Source organism: Olea europaea, unplaced genomic scaffold, assembly GCF_002742605.1.
Source record: "Olea europaea var. sylvestris unplaced genomic scaffold, O_europaea_v1 scaffold657, whole genome shotgun sequence".
Classification (NCBI taxonomy): Eukaryota; Viridiplantae; Streptophyta; class Magnoliopsida; order Lamiales; family Oleaceae; genus Olea; species Olea europaea.
This window is the reverse complement of record NW_019264943.1, coordinates 112649-122929: the sequence shown is the minus strand read 5'-3', so window position 1 is coordinate 122929 and position 10281 is coordinate 112649. Positions and strand designations below refer to the sequence as shown.

General features: G+C 34.8%; 1 pseudogene; it reads right to left on the bottom strand.

The window, feature by feature from the left end:
- Positions 1 to 10281, bottom strand: part of LOC111390193 — a 19269-nt pseudogene that overhangs the window by 4465 nt on the left and 4523 nt on the right.

The window sequence follows — 10281 nt, the reverse complement described above, 5'->3', positions numbered from 1 at the left end:
CCATTATTCAAAAGATTACAAAATAATCCTGACCCATGGAGTCACGAGTGTACACATGCTGTTCAAAAGGTGAAAAAGTTGGTCAAAAATATTCCCTGTCTGTCAATCCTTGACCCCACAGCCTCAATTATTGTCGAAACAGATGCCTCAAACATAGGATTCGGTGGTGTGTTAAAACAATTACCCCTAGAATCGTCAAAAGAATAGTTAGTCAGATTTCATAGTGGAGTCTGGTCTGGTCCTCAAAGGAACTATTCTACTATCAAAAAGGATATTCTTTCAATTGTTCTCTGTATCTCAAAATTTCAAGATGATTTGATCAATAAAAAATTTATTTTAAAAACCGATTGCAAAGTTTCAAAAGATGTTTTACAAAAGGATGTAAAAAATCTTGTTTCCAAACAAATCTTTGCAAGGTGGCAGGCAATTTTGTCCTATTTTGATTTTGAAATTCTATATATTCAAGGAAAATCAAACTTTTTGGCAGATTTCCTCACAAGAGAATTTATTCAAAAGAGTGAAAATGAGTTGGGCTAAGAGAGTAGAAGAAGAAGAAGAAAATTCTTCTCAAAATCCTTTTCAAATAAAAACTTTAAGAAAGAAGAAAAGTTCAATTCCTTTTTTTGAAGATCCCTCAAAGGATCAAAAGGAAGCTTCATCTTCCTCAAATACACTTTCAACCTCTGTCAAAAAACCCGAACAAAATAAACTCAAGCAAAAGGCTGAGTCTTCAAACCCTTCAAATTTCAAAAAAGCCGTTCAAAGCTCTGGCAAACTTCCTCAAATCAATCCTCCAAATTCTTTCAAATATTTTACCAAGAGTATTTCAGATGTTGTCCTTACAATGGAAACTTCTTGGCTCAATAGATATCAAGGTCTTGATGATTGCCTTGATAGTTTACTTCCTCAAAACTTTTGATTCATGCCCTCAAATATTCAAAAAACCAGAGGTTATTATGAAACCATTCTTCTTTTGACTGGTTCTGCCATAATATCTCATACTCCTAAACCAAGAGACAAATAAAAAATCATGTTTTCAAAAATTTTAATTACAAGAGTTCTGTCTCATGAAGACTGGGGACAGAATCCTTAGGAAGAAAAGAGACTTCGTCTCTCAAAAACAGATTTTACTTGTCAAGAAACTTTCAATTATTTTGACTACCAGAATGCTTGGTATAAGGTTCTTCTTTTTAGACCTATTACCCATTCTTGGTTCATTATTTTTAATCAAAATTGTAACCCTCATTTTCAGAGTTGGTTTCAAACATGGTTTCAGTATCATGGACTTGAAGAACAAATTTTACCCAGTCTCGTTCTTCAAGGATATGAATGCTTCAAAAAAGAAGCAAAACCTTTTTTGAAATTTCAAGAAAATCTTTTGTTTCAGTTCGCATTCAATATGAAAGTTTCCTGGATCTTTTGCTAGGACTTTTTTCAATATCAAAATTTCAAGGATGACTTTTCTTGTCAACAAATTAAAAGAAGATTCAAAATCAAATGGTGAGCAAAGTTTAAAGAAACAAACTGTTGTCCCAAAGCGGTTCAATCATGGATTCAAGAACAAAGAAATTTAGGTGTACCTAAATTTTCAAAAAAGGAACAAGAAGAACAAGCTGATTTTTTGACTGAAAAACAAAGAATCATTGCAATGTTATCAAAATGCAAAGATCCTAAAGAATTATTAAAAATTTATGATCACATTTCTAAACAAGGATCCTCAAAATCAAAAGAATCAGAAGACGAACAAGGTGAAGAATCTCAATTTTCTCAAGAAACTGATAATGGTGATGACCTTGTTGATTTAGGTGATGACTATGCAGAGTTTCTTGTTCAAGAAAAAGTTTCAAGGAAAGCTTCAAAGAAAACTACAAAATAACTACATGGACCCAGTTTTCTTGACGAATTAAGAAATTCACGGGTCTACAAATCAAGAGAAATCCTCCTCAATCTTTGTCCAATTCAAAAATGGTGGTGCAATATCTATCAAGATTCACATCAACTTTGTGTTAGACATCAAACTTTACTTTAATAAAGAAAAGTTTACTTTATTAAAGAAAGTTGAAAACTTTTGACTAAAGTTGGTGTCATTTTTCAAGACGCTTCATTATGATGTCATCCACTCCTCTTTTCAAGATTCTTTCTCTCAAATGAAAGAAATTTCAAGTCCGGACTTCATTATAAGAAGACTTCAAGACTTCATTTCAAGACAGAGCGAATTCAGCAAGAAGAAGTTTACTTTTCGTTGTAATTTGTTCTCTCAATATTTTTCAATTTTCATTGTAATATTTAAATCTTCTTCAATTTTCAATAAAATTATCTATTTTCATTAACTTCTGTTCTTCTATTTCATCTCGTCCTCCCCTAGGTCTTATATGTCGTTGCAATTTGTTCTCTCAATATTTTTCAATTTTCATTGTAATATTTAAATCTTCTTCAATTTTCAATAAAATTATCTATTTTCATTAACTTCTATTCTTCTATTTCATCTCCTCCTCCCCTGGGTCTTATATGGTATCAGAGCCATAAGTGAACAAGTGAGATTAGTTTAATCTTACACTTTAGGCACTGTTCAATAGGTAAACGTTGGTTTGAATTCCTGAAGCACCTTTTGCCAGAAAGGTTTTGTAACAAATGGTCATTTGTCCTATTAGATTGATGATCTGAAGATCAGTAAGTCGGTCTAAGTTCCATTCAACTCCGGAATTACCATCATAAGATCTTTGAGCAGGTAGCTTTTCTTCGAAAAGTTGATCTGGGAATGAAGGTCGAGGATAAAATTTTGGAATATTTTGATAATCAGAATTTCTGAGTTTATTGATTTGATTGAAATTTTCGTCAACAAATTGAGATTCAATTTCATTAATATCAATTGTATTGATATTTTTTGAGACATGAAAATTTTTTAACTGATTAACAAGTTCTGAAAGAACTTCATTTTCAGTTGAAAGAGATTGAGTAGATTTTCCAAAAGTAGGAATTACATCATCATTTTTGAAAATGGGAGAAGATGAAGATGGTTTTGAAATATTCTTATCTTTACTTTTACTGTCTCGAAATTCTGTAAAAGGATTTCTTGGAGCAGTAGCAGTTTCAGATTCAGAATTTGATTCGATACGATTGAGCTGAGAACAAACAGATTGAAGAACAATATTTGTATAATTGTTCTGAGCTTGAATGTTTTTGATATCCTTAGCAACAACTTGAGATTCTTCGAGTCGTTCCTTAGAATTTGGAATTTTTTTGTGTGGAGATGCAAGAATTTCAGTCTTTCCATGTTGAAAAGCAATTTCTTGCAAACGAGGATGCGTTGATTGAAAAGTAGGTCCTTCTGGAGTTTTCCATGATTTTAAAGGAGGTTTTGTAGGAATATTTGATTCATGAAAATTAGAATTGTAAGGAAGAGAAACAATGTGTTTCTTCCTATCTCAAAAAGCATTTGGAATTGTTGAACAAATCTCTTTTTCAATTTTCTTTTGTAAAATTGAAATTTGGTTTTTGATAGAAAAATCTTCTTCTAATCTTTTCTCAGGTTTTCGAAATAGAATTTCTTCCTTGAGAAATTGAATATGATTTCTTTTTAAATTAATATTCTGAATAATTTTTGAAATCGCAGCTTCTTTTAAAGAATTAACATCTTTATAAAAAGGAGGATTTGAAAATTCAAAGTGAATTTTCTTTCCAAAAATTTTTGTAGTTAATCCTTTATAATCAGCTTTAAAATGATAAATTTGAACAATGAAAGGGGTACCAAGAATAACTTCTTGATCCAGGTCTTTCACCAGATAAAAAATATTTTTGAAGCAATTATTTGAATTACAGACATGAGCTTTTGAAATTTTGTAATTAATGTTCAATTTTTTACCACTAGCACCATAAAAGCGTTCAGTAGTTTTTTCAAAATATTTTGTAGGGATAAGTCATTCTTTGATACAATTTTGATCAGCGCCTGAATCAATCAGAACACGAGTAGTGAATTTGAATTCTTTGTTAACTACAATAGTCATATTGCAGTACCATTTCTGAAGTTGAATTCGATTAATAACATTAATCTTTTCTTCTTCAGTTTGAGGAAATCTTGAAGTAGATGAAAATTCAGATGAGGATGATTCAGAATGATGAGAAGAGATTTTGGAGGAAACTTTGGATTTTCCTTTATTTTGAGAGTAATATTCGTTGGTCAAGTCTTTTGCTTTGAGGCAAACAACTTCCATACGAACATCTTGAACTTGTTTTTCGAGTTTTGAAATTTGAGATTTCATTTCCTTTACTTCTCCTTGAAGATCAGGAATTGATGGTTTAGAACTTTTTGAAAGTTCTTTTTGAGCACGACGAAGAATATTCGTAATATTGATATCATCAAAATTTTCTTTTGATGTGGATGAGGAAAGTAAAGATGAAAACTTATTTTTGAGTTTAGGATTATCAATCCTGTCAATAACATTTTGAATAATTTCTTCTCCTGTTAAGACATTTATAGTTTTACAACCACAAATTTCTTTGTCATTTGAAGAATTACTAGAATCAGAATTTTGAGTAGATTCATAATCAGAATCTTCTTGATTAAGAAAAACTTGTTCTAATTCAGAGTTAGACTCATTGTCAGAACTAGATTGAATAAGATTCAGAAGCTGAACTTTAGTATCTTCATTAACTTGAAGAGTACTAATTTTGACTTTGAGAGGACATCTATTAGAATAACGACCAGTCTTATTGCATTTCCAACAGGTGATTTTTGAATTCTTTTTGAAATCATTTTTTGAAAATTTTCTTTTTGAAAATTTCTTTTTGTAAGAATTTTCTTCAGGAAAGTATTTTTTCTTTGAAAATTTTTTCTTTTGAAAAAGTTTTTTCGATTTTGAAGAAGGAGGTAAGATTTTCTCAAATTCATATTGCTCACAAAACGATCCTAACTCATTTCGAGTTTGAGATTTTTCTGTTTTCAATTTAACTTTGAGTTTTAAATTATTACATAAATTGAGGGTTTCTTTATTAATGAAATTAATAATTTCACCATAAGTAAGCATTTGAAGATCATCATATTCTTTGAGAATTGAATTCTTCACTTTTTCTGCGAAGAGTTTTGGAAGTCCAGAAATGAATTTTTCTTTCCAAAAAGATTGTTGACAATCAGTTCTTTGCATGATACGAGATAAAAACATATCTTTGTACCATCGAAAATCTTGAAGTTTTGGACATCTTAAATTCATAAGAATGTCATTTTGAAGTTGCATGAGATTTTCTGGAGTACCAATGAAATGTTTGATAATAGTTAATCCAAGAACAGAGTAACTATCATTAATGGATTCTCCATTATCATTGTAAATAATACTATTATTTTCATCACGTTTGACAGCAGAAAAGATAATATTCTTTTCTTCACTTGAGATATAATTATCCCACTATTGACCAAGCATATATATATTGTAATATAATTGATTAATTATAAACGTTTTTAATAAATGTTGGGGCTATTCTTCATCGACAATAACCTGCCTGACAAAAAGATAAATGATAGTAATTGCCTAGTAATAAGTTCAATTAACTGCGATTATTTTGCTAACATACGCGTCCGAAACCGGTTGCTAGCATGCGCCACGCCAATCATGGAACACACTAAAACCCAAGTGAATTTTACAGCAGGCACTGCTGCATGTACCTGGGCGTTGGTTACACACACACCCCTCATAGCAGGGGAGCCGCGCATTGTTTTTGTTCGGCGTGAGCCCCCTTCTTGTGAGGGGCGTGTGACACGCCCGGTACAAATAGCAAAATTCATTTTATAGCTATTAGTTGAAAAATCAATTTAAGTACAAGACTCGGCAGAAAAAAAGAAAGAAAGTTTTTGAATATTAATCAGTCGAAGGGCGGGTTTAATTAACCAACCTGGTAAGCATGTTTGAGTAGCTCATTAGCATATGACGGGACATAGTGGCGAAAAACTATGTATGCAGCCGCCATGGCGGCAGCAGTTTCACCGGCGAGATCGGATCCTGGATTTGTCGGGTCGATTTCATAGGCGGCCCGAGAGGTGCTCATGTCCTCTGGCCTTTGCCAACAGTAGTGGTCTGTGTTTCTATCTCCAAGCTCTCCATAAAGAACATTAGGCTCCGGGTGGGCTTTCATCGGATAATCAGTGCCCCATTTAATAGCATCCAATGCATTGCTAAATTCTCCAATAGCACCCATTTGTTTTCCATACTCAATTGTGCTCCTAGACATCATTGTAATTGTGAATGCCATCGGTAGCCCGAATTTCACATTGTCCCCTGCATCATAGTATCCCCCTATGAGATCCACCTGCAAAATGACATTCGTAAATCCTGATCAATCCTGCTACATGTACAGGGGTAGTCGTCAATTTTCTAGACAGATTGCTAGCTATCAAGATTTAATTCAATGTTGAACAACCAATGCAGGTTGCCACAAAAATCATATGTACAAGGAGCTTAATTCAATCCCGAAACCCAACTTGAGGGTTGTAGAACCCCAAATAATTGTAAACACCTTAGTGGCACTAAGACATGAATATTGGATGGCTAAAGTATACTTCAAATTTTTAGCCTCATTTGAGACCCATTTACGACATAGAAAACATTCGATTTGGAAAATGATATCTAAAGAAAAGTTGTAGCTTACCCTTTAGACCTTTTTGAAGAAGGTTCTGTTACTGACATATTTACTTCCATTGTAGGTAATGTATTTGGGTTCAAAGCCCTGCGTGCTCTACGTCTGGAAGATCTGCGGATCCCTACTGCTTATATTAAAACTTTCCTTTGAGTTAGCTTTCCAACGTACTTTGAATTACCTCAACTGATATCGGGAGAAGAAGTTATGATAGAAATACTAAAGACTGTACAGTATCAACCGAAGTACGCGGAATATGAAAAGTCAAATTTCTACACGATTTTCTAGCACCTTCTTAAACCTATAACTCCCACTTAAATGGCACCCGTATTAATGAGTATTAGGCCATTCACTTGCCCTTAAGTTGTGAGATTTTCACTTATAAATAGGCCCTAATGCATACACATTTTTCACACCAAGACAAAAGTTTCTAAGCATAAAAGAGAGAGTTTTCAAGTCTAGAAAAAAGAGAAAGGAGAGGGAGGAAAATTAGTTTTTCCTAAAAATTTTGGTGCTATCAAGAAGTGTTTTTCAAACATCAATTCTCAACGGAGTGTTTTTTTGGAAACATCAAAGGAGTGCATTTTTAAACAAGGTTCAAAGCATCAATTAAGGTAGGTAGAGGCGCAAAGTGTTAATTCTGTTAAGTTATAAGTTTCTAACAAATGAAGATTTATATTAATGTTTGTATGTCTAATGGTACCTCCGGTATGACATACACATCCATGTCTAATGGTATCTTTGGGTACGGCATGTACTTTCGGTTAAGGCGTCGTGTTAAGTCATGACTCTACGTGTTTGGGATTCTATCGAAAATCCTACTATGAAAAGGTTTCTAAAGTTACAGCTTTGAAATGTATAGTTTGATCACGAATTCACCAATGATATCTATTGAGTTTTTTTAACTTACGGGTTTAACCTCTTCTCTACAAATTGATATGATTCTACCTTGGGTCTGGATGATGGAAAAGATGGAGAGTGGTGCAACGAGCCCGTGGAAAACCCGGTGAACAAGTCATTTAGATTTATTTTTGTGAACGTTTTCAATGTTATTTCTTTAAAGTATTTGAATAACGCTGAACGCGAGAACAAGTTATGTTTTCTTCAAATAAATTAGGTCCGTTATTTTTTTAATCAATATTTTATTTAAAGTATTCGAAAGATTGTTGTTAAAATTATCATTGTAAAAATTAAGCTTTCGCTAAAACATATTCTCTTATGACTAAATCACCGGTTAGTTAAGTAAAGTAAGTAGCATTCCAATCCACAAGGGGTCGGGGAAAATGAAAAAGTCTAAGATACTCCATGGCATCTTGCATCCATCCATCAATCTCATCCTACGGCCCGGGTATGTTCAAAGTTAATGTTTTCATGAAAAGACTACATTATGATGCTTTACGATGCTATGGTACAACTTATGCTTATTTTCAAAGATATACTATGCCAGTTAGAGATGATTTGAAAGATGTGTTTTTTTTTCAAAAGGTACGCATTGGGTTAGAATTTATTGGTAGAATGTTATGTAACAGTAGCCATTTTTTCAAAAGTAAAAAAAAAAGTGTATGATATGCGAAAATGCAACAGATATGGTTCATAGAACGGCTAGGGCATATAGAGGAGCATTGAACCGTAGAATCGTCATTCAGTCCTATGAGAATTACGTGACTGATCTGCTCCGTCCACTTGACGAACATATACATGATGTCTATGAGAGATGCGTGACAACGGTGAACGCTGGAATGGAGATAACGCGTATTGAGGCTATAAATAACCTCATACACTCCCTTGCACCTCAATGGGGAGATATGGGAGTCACGGTTAGGCATCTGCTAGAGGAGCACCCAAATATATTTGAGTTTGAAGTGTATTGCCAATTACTCCTAGACCTATGGAGGGAAAACTTAGAACCTCAACCGGAGATAGTAATTGAACTTAATGAAGAAGAAGAGCCTGAAGAAGGGAATGATCTTGAGCCCGAGCCACAGGTTGAGATGGACATAGAATCCGGACCTGAGGCGGAAGACTCCTCTGGAGATGAGGCTCCACCAAAGAAGATCCGTAGAACTTATAGGGATTAGATTTAAATCATTGTAACAACTTCCTTTATATCAAGAAATAAAACTTTATCTTCTTTGTTATAATTCGAAGTATGAAACTAATAAGAACCATACGTTTTGTCTAAAGGAAAACGGCCCACGCAAACCAAACCAACTTGATAAGAGATCTCCTCCAAGCGGTCCAAGACCTTGGCAGGCAAAACCCGAACCAGGCGCAACCCCTACCACTAGCTCCTAATGCTCCTCCAACCCATACTTCAGTGGTCGAGCAATTTAGAAGACACAAGCCCCCTACCTTCAATGGAGCAGCTGATCCACTTGTAGCCGAGAAGTGGCTTCGCAAGTTGAAGAGAAAATTCCAATTAATAAGGTGCACGGACACCCAGAAGGTCCAGTGTGCTGAGTTTATGTTCTCCGGTGATGCAAGCCATTGGTGGGACTCGATGTCAAGGACGAGGACCCTAGAGCAACAAGCGAAATTGACTTGGGAGAAATTTAAAGAGAGAGTAATGGACAAATACTTCCCACAGTCTTTGAGGGATCACAAAGAAAGTGAATTTCTCCAACTCAAGCAAAGGACTATGTCCCTGATTGAGTATGAAAGGAAGTTTGACCAACTTTCAAGGTATGCTCTACATCTGGTGGATACGGAGGACAAGAAAGTCAGGAGGTTTGAATAAGGGTTGAACCCGGATATAAGCATGATACTTATGTCCCATCGTTTCACCTCATACCGTGAAATGCTGGAAAGAGCTCATGCTATCTGGTACCAGAAGACTAACGCCGAGCAATATAGTGCAATATAGTCAACTGTTCAATCAACCGGATAATGACAGTATGGGTAAAAGGAAATGGAATGGCCAGGACAAGGGAAAGGGCAAGTGGCGGAACAAGAAAGCTAATGGCGGAGCCAATACCAACAAGAGTATTGTGCCAGTTATAGAGCCATGTCCTAAGTGTGGAAAGGCGCATCGTGGCGTGTGTTTGCAAGGGAAGAATGTATGTTTCAGATGTGGCAAGCCAGGGCATATTTTTAATGATTGCCCTACATTTACCCCGAAGAAGGATGATAACAATGACCAGAACAGAAAGGGAAAGCACGAGTTTTTGCAATGACTCAGAAAGATGCAGAGGAAAACTTCAACGTCATAGCATGTACTTTATTGATAGCCAATACGCCTGCTTATGTATTGTTTGATTCAGGAGCCACGCACTCCTTTGTATCGACAACTTTTATGGCTAAATCTAGTATTACCTGTGATAAGTCGGAAGGTACATTAGAGGTTAGCATTCCTTCAGGCAACCCTTTGAGTACTGATAGAATAGCCAAATCAGTAAGTATAGAAGCGAACCTATACATGATAGAAATGAAGGATTTTGATGTAATACTAGGCATGGATTGGTTAGGTTGTAATTACGCCACCATATGATGTAAGGAAATGGAAGTATCATTTCAGCAACTAGGAGATGAACCACTTTCGTTCCTTCGAATGAAGACGAAACCCCTTATTCGACTAGTATCGGCTTTACAAGTTGAGAAGATGTTGAGAAAAGAAACATGTCAAGGATATTTAGTAAACATCTCAGGAGGGAAACAGGA